This window comes from Bubalus kerabau, chromosome 10 (genome assembly GCF_029407905.1).
Source record: "Bubalus kerabau isolate K-KA32 ecotype Philippines breed swamp buffalo chromosome 10, PCC_UOA_SB_1v2, whole genome shotgun sequence".
In the NCBI taxonomy this organism is placed as follows: domain Eukaryota; kingdom Metazoa; phylum Chordata; class Mammalia; order Artiodactyla; family Bovidae; genus Bubalus; species Bubalus kerabau.
This window is the reverse complement of record NC_073633.1, coordinates 54744110-54757872: the sequence shown is the minus strand read 5'-3', so window position 1 is coordinate 54757872 and position 13763 is coordinate 54744110. Positions and strand designations below refer to the sequence as shown.

Sequence of the window (13763 nt, the reverse complement as noted above, 5' to 3'; positions counted from 1 at the left end):
ACAGCATTTCATGGTGGCTCATTCCTAAATAGAGCCCTTTATTACTATCCGTAATTATTCTCTTAGCTCACCAATGATGAGAGGTATTAGAAGACATTAAACTGTTGATGAGAAAGACAATGGACATATCTTCTGATGTTAACTCATTCTATCAAAGAGTAATAATCCTTGTATTTAAGATTCAAAATGGCTGAAATGATGTCATCTTCCAGTTAATACACTTAACCGGGCAGTGATACCACAGCCTGATGAATTGACTTTCCAGCTTTGTGATCACAGTTCTCGGAATTGATGCACCAACCCCTGCCAAAAAAAGTGCTCAACTGGCAAGAAATTTATCTCAGCCGAGACAAGACAGATCATTCAGCAGCAGCCTCCCCAAAATAAAGAAAATAGAGCAAAGCTGTGTCCTCAAATAGTGGAAATGACCTCTGAACTACAGCAACTCCTGTTTTGCTTTTATTATTATTTTTATGTTTTTATATATTTGCACCAGGTCCTAGTCATGGCATGTGGGATCCTTGATCCTGAGGAATGCAGGATCTTCAGCTGCAGCATGTGAAATCTAGTTCACTGAACAGGAACAGAACCTGGGCCCCCTACATCGGGAGTGCCGAGTCTTAGCCACTGGACCACCCAGGAAGTCCCTGCTCTTTTTGCTTAATGTTGTCTGATCAAGGAAATAGTTTCCATGCAATTCAGCTTTCTGTTTTCTTCCAATAGTTTGCTTAGTTTACATGTTTTCATACAACTGGCTTGGAGGGAGTATTTTGACACAGACATTTTCTCATTTATCAGAAAGCTCTGGACTAGGCAGATTCCAGGCTCTGTGGGGAGTGAGTTTTAAGAATGTAAGAGAAGAGGATTTGCTTTTATTTGTGGTTATGGAAATATTTCTGCAAGACTTTCACAATGAATTTTGTCCTACACCAACTCTTCTCTCTCGACTGATGCTTATAGAAACTTTTTGAGCATGGCAAAAAGGAAAGTCACAGCTATTCCAACTCCTCCATTCCCACAACTCTCAGACACTATCACATACACTCCCAATCCCTGCAATATACCCCACCACTGGGATATAATCCTAATTTGTAAAGTTGTCCTCCATAAATAAACTGTGGTACATCAAGATAATGTAGTATTATTTAGCACTAAAAAGAAATGAGCTATCAAGTCATGAACAGACACAGAGATAACAAATGCATATTACTAAGTGAAAAAATCAGTGTGAAAAGGCTACATATTGTATGATTCCAATTATATGACATTCATGAAAAGGCACAACCATGGAGACAGTAAAAGGCTCAGTGGTTGCCAGGGATTAGAGGGTAAGGAGGGAGGGAAGAACTGGCGGAGCATAGAAGATTTTTAGGGCTGTGATACTATAACAGCGGATACATATTATTATACGTCTGTGAAAACCCATAGAATTTACAACACCAAGAGTGAAGCCTAATATAAACTATGGGATTTGAGTGACAATGATGTGTCAATGTAGGTTCAGCAATTAAAACAAATGCACTGCTCTGGTGGGGGATCTTGAGAGTTAAGGAGGCTGTGTGTGTAGAGGGGGTGCTGGAAATACACACTCTGTACGTTGCACTCAATTTTTCTGTGAACCTAAAACAGCCCTCAAAAGTCTACTTTCTTTAAGAGTAGCCAGACTGTCCAGGGGCTTCCCCTGTAGCTAAGAATCTGCCTGCAATGCAGGGAGACCTGGGTTCAATCCCTGGGTTGGGAAGATCCCCTGGAGTAGGAAAATGAATACCCACTCCAGTACTCTTGCCTGGAGAACCCCTATAGACAGAGGAGCCTGGTGGGCTGCAGTCCATGGGGTCGCAGAGTCGGAAACAACCGAGTGACTAAGCACAGCACATCGCACAGGCTGTCCACTAGCTACCAGCCACACGGCGACCAGACAGCCACCGGCTATCAGACACTGAAAGGTGCTCGGTCCAAACTGAGATGTGCTCAAGGAAGTGTAACACACACACCAGATTTGGAAGACTTAGTGTGAGAAGGAGACTGTAAAATCTAATAATTCCCAACTTCACCTTGGGCCAAGAAACATTTTATAGGGTCACCTCAGTATCCTGCTGAGATTCACCAAAGCGGAGGTGGATTCCCTAGGACGTGGACCACCTAGCCTTGACTCTCACTCGTAGGGCTCAGTCAGAACTGGACTAAGTCTGCAGTGAGGGATAAACTGTTATCCTCTGCCTTGTGGAATTCTAGGCCTCATTGTAAGCAGCTAAGAAATAAAAATGCCAAAAACAAAAAGACCAGTAAATCAGAACTGTTTCTGGATGGATTTACTAGACCAGGTACTTCACATCAGTTCTGATATTTAGGGATCCGCAGCCACAGAGGCAGGTGAGGTTCTGCCAGGGAGTTCTTTCAAGTTGCCTTTCCAGCTCTGAGCACCAGCCTGGGAGACAGCTGTCTCACCATGCCCTAGATGGATCCCTTGGTGCTGTACAAACCACAGAACATGTGATTCAATAATCCTTCTCACGCCCACAACACACTGACACAGAAAATCAGATTTTAAAAACCAGATTTCCCTTCCCATTAACTATCCATAGTCGTACTGCTCTTTCACCAACTCAGTGGCTCTTTCATGCCACTATCAACTACATTCCTCTATTTTATCTTGTCACAACAGTTCACTATCTATCCTTCTGTGATGTTTTCTTACTCTAGCTCCATCCAGCCCTCTATCTATTCCCTAGCAAAAGTGGACTTGAGGGACTTCCCTGGTGGTCCAATAGTTACTTAAGAACCCACCTTTCAATGCAGCAGTTGTGGGTTCGATCCCTGGTCAGGGAACTAAGATCCTACACGTCGGGGGGCATATGAGCACACACAGCACAACTAGAGAAGACCACAAGCTGCAACTATTGAAGCCTGCATGCCACAAGGAAGAATCGGCACAGCCCCCTCAAAAAGAAGAAACAACAAAGTGGACTTGAGCCAAAGTGTCCCTTGCTTCTCCTCAAACACACCGTGACCACTCTAATCCACAGCATCTTGACTCGTGTCTCCTGTCTCTTTGTCTTCGCCTCATCTTCTCCTAGTTACAGACTCTGCCCATTTCTCAAGTCACTAGCACTTTGGCATATGCTTCAATAGAGTGGCTGCGGCCCCCTCCCCGCAACACTGTCTCCCACCTTTCGGTATCAGAAACACTTTCTGATACCACTCAACTTACTTGCCGTGAAACAGTATCCTGAGTTCCTGCCATGCATCACATATTCAAATGGCAACTACATAGCACAGTTCAACAAAACGGTCATATGCTGGACAGAGTCCCAGTTCCCCAATAGATTTAAGAAGGCTCTTCACACTTTAGGTGCTAAAGAAACTTTCAGAAACAGTGAATTGATATTTTGCATAATTAACATTGATATGTTACTATTTACAAGCATTCTGCAGAAAAATAATAGCACAATAACCAAAACCAAGATCCACAAAGCTTGCTATTTCTCCATGCAAGTGTCTTCTGCATCCATATAAATACTTCCTACTTCATGCAAGCTTAATGGCAAAGACATTTTCACCTTAGAAATAAACATGGTCCTAGTTCTTCACTACGGCCAATCCATTTATTTCTTCACCATATCCTGGTCTCCTCACTACATCCAAGATCCTGGCAATGCAAAGTCATTTTGCAGATGACTTATTAATCTCCAGAAGAAACAGTCGGCTTTGCCACTCATAATATTTGTTAAAACATTAGCTTAATATAGTGCATTTGATTAATGAAAAGATGTCAGGGTGCTGCTACCCTTGAAAGTGGAAAGAGAAAGTCTTGGCAGGGCTACTGTAGGTTACAAACACTGGTGACACCCAGGAAATCAATCAACAAGCCCCTAACACACACACACATACACACACACTCTCTCCCTCTCTCAGCCTGCCCCTCATTAAAAGCTGAGACAGACACACACAAAACTATGTAACACCGACTCCACTTCTGCAGGACCTTCCAGCTCTCTTCCTTTCTCGGCCCAGGGAGACAAGACCAGGTCACCCAGCTAATGACGAAGGGAGGCAGGGGCCCAGGTCCAGGTCCTCAGACTCAAGGGCCCTTTCAACTTCACCACAGTGGGTCTTCACTCCAAGAGGTTAAAAGAGAAGAGAAAGATAAAAGCATGCATGAGGCTGGCTAAATACCTGAGAGGTGACATACTGACTAGTTTGAGAAGGGCAGTCACTCACTCTGGAAGGCTCAAGCCAGAACAACAGGGGAAGATCGGAGGAGATGAGACACGGGTGAATGTTCCAGGGGTGTGAAGACACAAGGCCAGGTTTAAAACCAGCCACGTCTAATGTGGTAGCATGTGGGGGTCTGAGAGGTAAGTTTCTGGATGGTGCATATTTAAGTGTGGCTGTGGAAAGGGATTTGACCCCAATACTCACAGTATCCATTCACAGTATTTGCTCTGGAGGCTGAATTTTCTTACTGAAACAATAGCTCTGCCTTGGTGTACCTATTGTTAGGATGGTAACTGTCCATACCATTGGGGACAATTCCACCCCTACTGACCACTCAGCACAATGAAAAATTCATAAGCCCATTATAAGCAGAACCACCACTTCTTTTCTGGCAGATCTCTCTATGGAACATGAAAATGCCATCACTGGTTCCAACAATGCAACCTCACCCAGATCTCCAACTGGTTTCAACTTGCAGGAAAGAAAAACACAAAAATCAGCAAATTCAATCTGTTGATGAGTACCTCCACATAACAGAGAAGGGCTGGGTGACTAGACAAGGCTGTTAAAATTACCTTTATCAGGTAAAGTTTTTTAAGAAAATAACCAGAGGGGTACAAGGAGACTGACTGAAAGAACCACACCCATTTCAAACTGGCTTGAAATAACTCACCACTGGGAAGGGAACTCAGACACCCCACCCTAATGAAAGGAACAGACGGTTTCCTCTGGCCTTGAAAATATTAATAAATGAGGCTGTTAATTGCCTGACTACCACAGATTTTAGAGTGCAAAGCTAGACATTAAAGAAAGCTGTGCAGCTGCCGGAAAACAGGCAACTTACATTGAACATAAAGACTATCTTAAGGATAACTTAAGGGTTTATCTTTAAAAAAAGATTATACTGTACTTCAATGCTTCACTTCCACAACATAGTTACAAGTCATACAAGTAAAACAGCCTTAAACTCTCCGCTAACCCCCACCCAGTAAAAAGTAAAACACAGTTTGCAAAAAGGTGGAAAACAAAAAGTAAACCAGAAGTTAGCATTTCAAATAATAAAAACAAGTTCTACTGAGAACCAGATCCAGAAAGCCCAAATAGCAATTTGTACAAACAAACAAAAACACACTGCAACAGGCTCATCTGCACAGCAGAACCTGAGTATAACCCAGCAGTTTCGTGGTCACACCCACTTTTAAAATGTGGAGTGTTGATGTGTTACCGCAAAACACATCCCTAGCAACCATGATGAATTAATCAGGAACTGGATGATACAAAGGATTTTTAAAACCAAAAAAAAAATGGGTGAGGGTGTGGGGGTGGAGGGATGGGATTCCCCACCAAGCCCTTGTTTGCAGTCCTGTGTCTACAGGACCAGACTGAAATTTTAAACCAAAAGCAAGGAAAAAAAAAAACAAAACCATGAGTCAGGGGGAAGAGGTGGAGCTCCCACTATACTCCACTCTCCACCCCTTCCCCAAACCATTTTTATTTAACAGAAACTTTCTGAAAGCACCCAGTTTTCTCCTTGGTTTTTATGGTCTTGATTAATGTCTGAGTCACAGGTGCAAGTCATTCCCGAGAAATCGTGGAATTCTGCCCAGTGGCCTTGCTCAAACAGAGCAGGATGGACACAGCAGCACTTGCTCTGGCCTGTACCTTTTGCTGCCTGATCTGAATCAATATTTGTTTGCTAACTTCAGACACAATGCAGCTCCGAGCTCTCAGAGCCTCTCAGTCAATCTCCTGATGCAGGGTTAGAGTAGGCGGAAAGAGACAAGCAGAAGAATGATGTCACTTGGCTCCAAGCACTCTCAGGGTTGAGAAATCAAGGTCTTCGCATCTACAACTCAATTTCAGTGTTTTATGGCCCACATATTACATTTCCTGTGGGGCCCTGCTGCTTACAGTAAAAAGTCCACACAGCATTCAAGATTTTCCACACTCTGGCCTCTACCCACTTTTTCTTAACTAAAGCACATGCATACACACACACATACACACACACACGTAAAAACACTCAGCACCGAAGTCGAATTGGATTGGTAATTCTCCAAACACATTCAGTGCTATTCCGTGACCTCCATGTCTGGGTTTTTCAAGTCCCCAGTACTGGGAATGCTCAATGTGGATCAGCTGACATCCTCATGCAACTTCAGGGTACAAAAATTACTGTTAACTTTCTCCTGCACCTCTCCCTGCTCCGGGTTCCTGTCTCTTGGCGTGTCTGTGAAGTATCAGAGCTGAGAGCATAAAGTCAGTCTTCTACTCTGTTCGCCCCCAGGGTTTCCGTCTTAATCATTGCCATTTCCCCATAGGTCTGAGCACAGTGCTCAGCACACTCGAGGTATTCACTGACATTTTGGTATGTTTTACACACACTGGGTCTTTCCACATTCTGTCCTTTTCCCCTTCTTTTCCAATACACTCTCCTTTCTCAATTTTCTTTCTCTTCCTCAGACTGAATATCTCAAATGCAGTTCTAGTTCCACACATACAGATCTGGAGGCGTCAATTCCCAGCCTCTATTCACATCTTTGTAATGTCTGGTACATCCATTCAGGGGACAAACTCTTTCTCGTGATCTGCAGCTCTTCCCAACTCCCACAGCCCCTCATTTATACCACCTTTATATCATCAGGGCCCCCTGGGTCCTAGCTCTGTCCACAGGACAATGTGGAAAAGTAACCTCCATCTGCCATGGCAAGCAAAGTGGGAAAGGAGGCAGGAGGGAGTAAGAGTTTGCAAGTGGCCTTGGGACTCCGATTTCCTCTGAGCTGGGAGTGTGGAGACGGGTGTGGCAGGGAGACAAAGGGCAGGGAGTCCATGTGACAGACACTCCCTTGACTCAGAACTTCGGCACCAAGCCTGGGAGGATAACTCAGACCACTTGTATGCTACTGACTTCTCTCTGACAAGACTAAACTAAGATGGTTTAAAAACCTTCAGGCTGTGCCCTACAAGAGAGCTTTGGAGGTCATCTCAGTGGACCCACTGAGAAGGGCAAGCCTGGGCACCTCCTGACCCCTTCTGCTGACCTGCTCCCCAGATAAGTAGATGGGGACCACATCTGGCAACTGGAGGAGGAAAAAAGAGACCTGACAGTGAATGAGTTGGGTAGGGGGGGAATCTTTTATTCAGAGACTGCTGTCCTCTGATGTAGCCTACAATGAGAATAGGGTGTAGCACCAGGGGAGAAAAAAAAAGGAGTTGGGAGTCCAGTAAGCAAAAAAAAGAAAAAAAAAGAGTATTCCATTTCTGTTCTTACAGTCAAATCCAGAAGGCAGGTTAAGTCATGATAACAAGCAACAACACTTTGCCTAGCAGGTTTTAAACATGAAGCTCAGGTCTGTGGAACAGCTGGATTAAAGGGGAAATGAGCCCCAATCAAGTTCGGAAGCTAATATTAATTTGGGAAGACGTAAAGTTCACAATCAATTACTGTCTATACAATTCAGTCATTTTTGTTTTTCTCCTCACTAGATTTAAAACCTAAAGAGCAGAGTGGTGCTTTTTTTTTTTTTTTTTTGGTCTGTTTTGTTCACTGCTGTATCCCTAAGTGCTTATACTAGTGAGTGGAACATGAAGTGACAATGAGGTGTTAATTTCTCAGTCATGTGCGACTCTTTGCAACCCCACAGACTGTAGCCCACCAGGCTCCTCTGTCCATGGGATTCTTCAGGCAAGAATACTGGAGTGGGTTGCCATTTCCTGCTCCAGGCGATCTTCCTGACCCAGGGATTGAACCCAGTTCTCCTGCATTGCAGGCAGAGTCTTTACTATCTGAGCCACCAGGGAAGCTATAGGGGAACATAGTAGATGGAACATCTGAGTGGAACATAGTAGATGCTTAATAAATACTGTCGAATGTAGAGATGTTTAAGGCAGCCCAGGAGAGCCTGGGATGTTCATCTGGCATACACACGCTCTCAGTTTATGCCTCAGCAGGCCCACAGCCCCACACAAAGGAAGGACAAAGGCCAGATTCTAGTCCCATCGGTGCAGGAAGAGCCTACAAACCCCAAAATCAATAACAATTGTAGGAGGATATCTACCTTGCCAGGAAAAATACTTAAATTAGAAATCAGTCAGGAAACTAATGGCCACGATTGCAGACATATCAATCGATACAGTATTTTTAATAGCTCAAAGACAAAGGATGTTAAATATTGACACCCCAGTCCCAAACCAAGTTCATGATCAAAGCCAGTGAGTCAGCAGTATTTCCTGGGCATTTACAACAGGCAAGCCATTTGGCACTACAGGAAATCACAAAATCTAGGCAGTTCCCCAATCATAAAACTCCAACTAAAAAAATTTAGCTTGATGGTCACACCCTTCCATGGCAGTTGCAATTTATTTCTGGGGAAAGCCTTGACTTAAGCTTTGAGATAACAGATGGAGTTAGGGAGGCGAGTTCCACAGGCAGTGATCTTAACGCCCCTGACCAATAAAGATACCGAACCTGGCCTCATCTGAGATCTTCCTTCACACTGCCTGGATATTATATGGCTCTCTGATTCCATAGCATCAAATGTTATAAATTACAATGTTTAGGTTCAAAAAGGTGCCTTGCTATTTTTTAAATAACACAACTCCCCTGAGTTGCTAAGGATTTTAGGACCACCAACATTTCTAATACTGAATATTAACATATATTGATTCAATCTGCTACTCTCCAGCGGGGTATAAAGAACAATGAAGGAGGAATGGGAGGAATGCATCAGAACTGGATAAGCATGGTCCGGCTTTTGCACTATGTCAGGGAGGAGGATCTCCAAGGAGGCAGGAGGAATACAGAGAAAAGTAGAGATGGTGATAAGGACATAATTACAATTACAATAATGTGATCAAGGCCAGCATTAAAACTAAGAAGACTTCCAGTAAAATATTTCAGTGATTTTTTTCTTCTTACCTACACATCTTCCCTCCCACTTCCCACCACTCCCAACTCCCAAGCTGGGCCTGTTCTATCAGTACTTTCTATGGAAATGCCTTCTACAACATTGCTTCAGTGCAACAGTGCCTTCTACATTCTAAATGACCAAGTTCGGGACAGGCACAGTATGATACATTTTGGATAGAACCTATCAAAACAGTCAGTATGAGCTCAAGGGTCCAGAACCCTGGACTCCATGACCTTATGGTTCTGGATAAAGACCCAGTAAGTCCCTATGAGGGTACTGCTCTTTTATACACAAATTGAGAATACCTTCCAACAGCTTTAAAATGGCAAACCTTAATACAAAAAGAATGATACTGCTTTGGTATGACACAATGCTTTCAGGGTGCTTTACAAATTTATTTTTGAATGAACATGTTTTAAAACCTTTGATAGTAACCCTCAGGGGCAATTCTTAAATTTTCATCGATAAGGAAATAGATGCCCACTTCCCACCGTCTTAACCGCGCCTTGATGGAAAACAGCCCTCCACGCCAGGCGCTAGGACCGATCTCACAGAGCTACAAGGAGAGGCCTTGGGGGCCACGCCCTGTTCTGTACCCTCTGTCTTTGACTCACTGTCGCAGCAGCGCCAGTAAGTCAGTGACAACTCTGCCCACAGAACCACGGGGGACACTTCCTTCCTGAAGCAAAAGTGGTCGAGCAAATTGGAAACTCTTCAGATACACAGAAATCAGAAGTGCTCTCCTACAGGATAATCTAGACAAAGGAGAAGTAGCTGAGGTTCTTTCGTTCTGTTCTGTTCTGTAGGGGCAGGAGGTCGCTGCTAAAAACCCCTACCCCTTATCGTCCGTCCAGTTGCTTCCCTCTTGCTGATTGGCACAAGTTCCACTAATGCACATTTGTTTCAAGTCAACTTGCAACAGATGGGGATCACTTTCTAGATGGTCGTAAGGCTCGTGTTCAATGTGGAGGGTGCCGCACCCTCTGCTCTCCTCCCGACCCGGGGCTCCTAGGGTGGCCACACCCAGCCCCCCGCATCGCCTGGCGCGTCTGGAATGTGGGGCCTGCCTCTGGCCCCCTCCCCGGCGCCACCTCGTCTGGCTTCCTAAGTGCACTCAGGAGGGATGCCCGACCCCTCCTTCTGCCTTGCATCCCCCATGCCGAAGCACACCCGGCGCCCCTCACTCCTGTCCAAACCTCCTCGCCACTGGGCACCCTCCCCGCCGAGCCCCTAGTGCAGACGATCCCTCCGGCCCTCTCCCGGGTCCCCGTCGCCAAAGCTTCCCTTTGCAAGGCTGACTCCTTCCCTGCCTCTCCGCACCCCACCCCTCCACCCCGCTAGCTCGGCGGCCTCGGGCTGTAGCGGATGGGCGGGCGGGGCGTCCCGCTTACCTGGGCCGGGCGCAGTGCGCTTTGAGCGTCCCCAGAATCTGAACGGAGCCGGCTGGCCTGGGTGGGGCTTTTATAGTCACCACATCCTCCCGGTGCACAGGAGGCCCGCCCTGCCCCGCCTTCCCTTGCTCGCACCCGGACTTGGGGGTGACTCACCCTTCCCGCCCCGCGCGCCCGCCAGGGCCGCCTCGCCCTGGAACATTCCCTGGGCCGCGCCAGTGGGAGTGGCCCCGCGCCCACTGCCGTACCCTCGGGTAAAGCGCCGCTGAGACCTCCCTGAGGCCTATCAGCGGCCTCTTTTTCCTCCCTTTCTCTGCTTCTCCAGCGCCACGTCGAGTTCTCAGCTCTGCCTCAGGTTCATATCAATACAGTTGCAAGACTTTAGTAGACTATGAGGTTGGTTTTTTTTTTTTTTTTTTTTAAGGCGTCGATGCAATGGAAGGAAGAATAGTTCCAAGAAACATAAATCGTGATTCCCCTGAGCTGGGCCGTTGGCATCCAATCCTCGGTTACCGTCTGCAAACATATTAGCTTAACCTCTGACCAGCCATTCCCGGGAGGAGCGCTGGGAGGAGGAGGAGTTCCGCAGTGTCCTGGCTAGCAAAGGATTCCTCCGCCTTGGGGCGCGCTGGTACACAGGGAGCCACTGTGGCTGTTGGTTAGGGGGTGGGAGGCCGAAGCCAGGAGCAAGATCCCACCCTCCAGCCCGGGGAGGCGCCCTTTCCCCAAACCTCCGGAGACGCCGGGCCTCCCGCGTGTCGGGCAGCTGTGCGTGTCCTCGTGGCAGGCAGTCCCAGGCTGGGTGGGACCAGTGGCTTTGAACCTTGAGTTCCAACAAAGAAGTTCCTCCCTTCCTTCTTTCCTAACGGGCTTTTTTTTTTTTTCCTCTCAACCTCAGCTCCCTGGCTTAGTTTTGCTATTTCTCGCTTTTTTTTCATTCTCTGCTTCTATGAACCACCGTGGCAAAAGCACTCAAATGTGATTTTGTGTGTGATTGTGAAAATACTGTACTTCAAAGTAGCTGGAAAGTTTTGCTAAGAATCCCAAAAATCTCGCTCTGCACCTCTGAATTCTTTCCTTTCACACACCTCACGTAGTAGCTGTTTCTCCTGATGCTTCTATGTTTTAATCTCCTGTCTCGCTTAACGTCTGTTTTTACTTTTCAGTTGAGCGTCATTTCATTCCTGGGAATTAAGAAATGGCGAGGCCAAGACATCATTGCCAAGCTCACAGTTAAGTCCAGACCACAAATGGGGTCTCTAAACACTCAGCCCAGAGCTCACTGTTACCCGTTTCTTCCACTCATAATGAAACATGATAGACACCGTCAGAAGGACAAATAGAAAATAAAGCAATACTGTTGATACAATCTCTGATTTACATTTGTGTTCAGTTGCTAAGTCGTGTCTGCCTCTTTACCACCCCACGAACTGTAGTCCACTAGGCTCCTCTGTTCATGGGATTCTTAAGCAAGAATACTGGAGTGGGTTGCCATTTCCTTCTCCAGGGGTTCTTCCCCACCCAAAGATCAAACCTGCCTCTCCTTAACTGGCAGGCAGATTCTTTACCACTGAACCATCAGGGAAGCCCATTTACCTTTCAGTTCAGTTCAGTCGCTCAGTCGTGTCTGACTCTTTGCAACCCCATGAATTGTAGCACATCAGGCCTTCCTGTCCATCACCAACTCCCAGAGTTTACCCAAACTCATGTCCCTATGGGGTCACACAGAGTCGGACACGACTGAAGTGACTTAGCAGCAGCAGCAGCATGTCCATCGAGTCGGTGATGCCATCCAGCCATCTCATCCTCTGTCGTCCCCTTCTCCTCCTGTCCCCAATCCTTCCCAGCATCACGGTCTTTTCAAATGAGTCAACTCTTCGCATGAGGTGGACAAAGTATTGGAGTTTCAGCTTCAAAATCAGTCCTTCCAATGAACACCCAGGACTGATCTCCTTTAGAATGGACTGGTTGGATCTCCTTGCAGTCCAAGGGACTGTCAAGAGTCTTCTCCAACACCACAGTTCAAAAGCATCAATTCTTCAGTGCTCAGCTTTCTTCACAGTCCAACTCTCACATCCATACATGACTACTGAAAAAACCATAGCCTTGACTAGACGGACCTTTGTTGGCGAAGTAATGTCTCTGCTTTTGAATATGCTATTTAGGTTGGTCATAACTTTCCTTCCAAGGAGCAAGCGTCTTTTAATTTCATGGCTGCAGTCACCATCTGCAGTGATTTTGGAGCCCCCCAAAAATAAAGTCTGACACAGTTTCCACTGTTTCTCTATTTCCCATGAAGTGATGGGACCAAATGCCATGATCTTAGTTTTCTGAATGTTGAGCTTTAAGCCAACTTTTTCACTCTCTTCTTACAGCTCCTCAATTCAGGCTGAAAGCTTTACAACCAGAAATTGTGTTTTTCTGCCTACTCCCTGAATATTTTGGAACAGAAGGAGACCATAGACTGACAATAATGGTGGGCTGGATTCTGTCTCCCTTCTGTTCTCCCTGCTGGTTGCACAGCCTCTGATTCCCAGTTGTGCTGTGACAGGCACTCTACAGAAGATAAGATTTAATTCAAATCATGTGGAATACCTAGGAGCCAAGTATCCAAAAGAATGCTTTTGCTTATCTAGGGCATCTAGCAAATCCAAACATACAGATCTGTTCAATAGCCAGAGTCGGCTTCATACTGCAGAACTTCACACTGGTGTTTTCATAAAGAGGAAGCTGTTGCAGGTCATGGATTGCTCTTTCTGAGGAATGTGGGGCCAGTTCTGCCAGTTGAAATGAGCTTTTGAAACTCTGTGCAAAGATCCTTTTTTCTTTCCCCCCATGGTTGGAAGAATGTTTACAACAACAAATCTCAGATTATGTCTCTGCTGCTGTGCATTCTGTCCTCCAAAGCCTTGACTTTATTTTGTTCACGCTTCATCTGCTGTACTTCAGCACTACTAATTGTGCCTAGCTAGCTCCAGTACTTTTGGCTGGAAAATCCCATGGACGGAGGAGCCTGGTAGGCTGCAGTCCATGGGGTCACTGAGTCGGACACGACTGAGTGACTTCACTTTCACTTTTCACTCTCATGCATTGAAGAAGGAAATGGCAACCCACTCCAATGTTCTTGCCTGGAGAATCCCAGGGATGGGGGAGCCTGGTAGGCTGCCATCTATTGGGTCGCACATAGTCGGACATGACTGACGTGACTTAGCAGCAGCAGCAGCAGTGATAGGCCGGAGAAGGC

The 13763-nt window shown here is 46.0% G+C and overlaps 1 protein-coding gene across 1 annotated transcript in view; it reads right to left on the bottom strand.

The window, feature by feature from the left end:
• The window catches only part of ANXA2 (annexin A2), a 44598-nt gene extending 33981 nt beyond the window's left edge, over positions 1–10617 (bottom strand). Inside the window, exon 1 of the mRNA XM_055537767.1 lies at positions 10520–10617. The gene's annotated coding sequence lies outside the window, so the exon portion shown is untranslated. The remainder of the gene's footprint in view (positions 1–10519) is intronic.
• Between the last annotated feature and the right edge of the window lie 3146 nt (positions 10618–13763).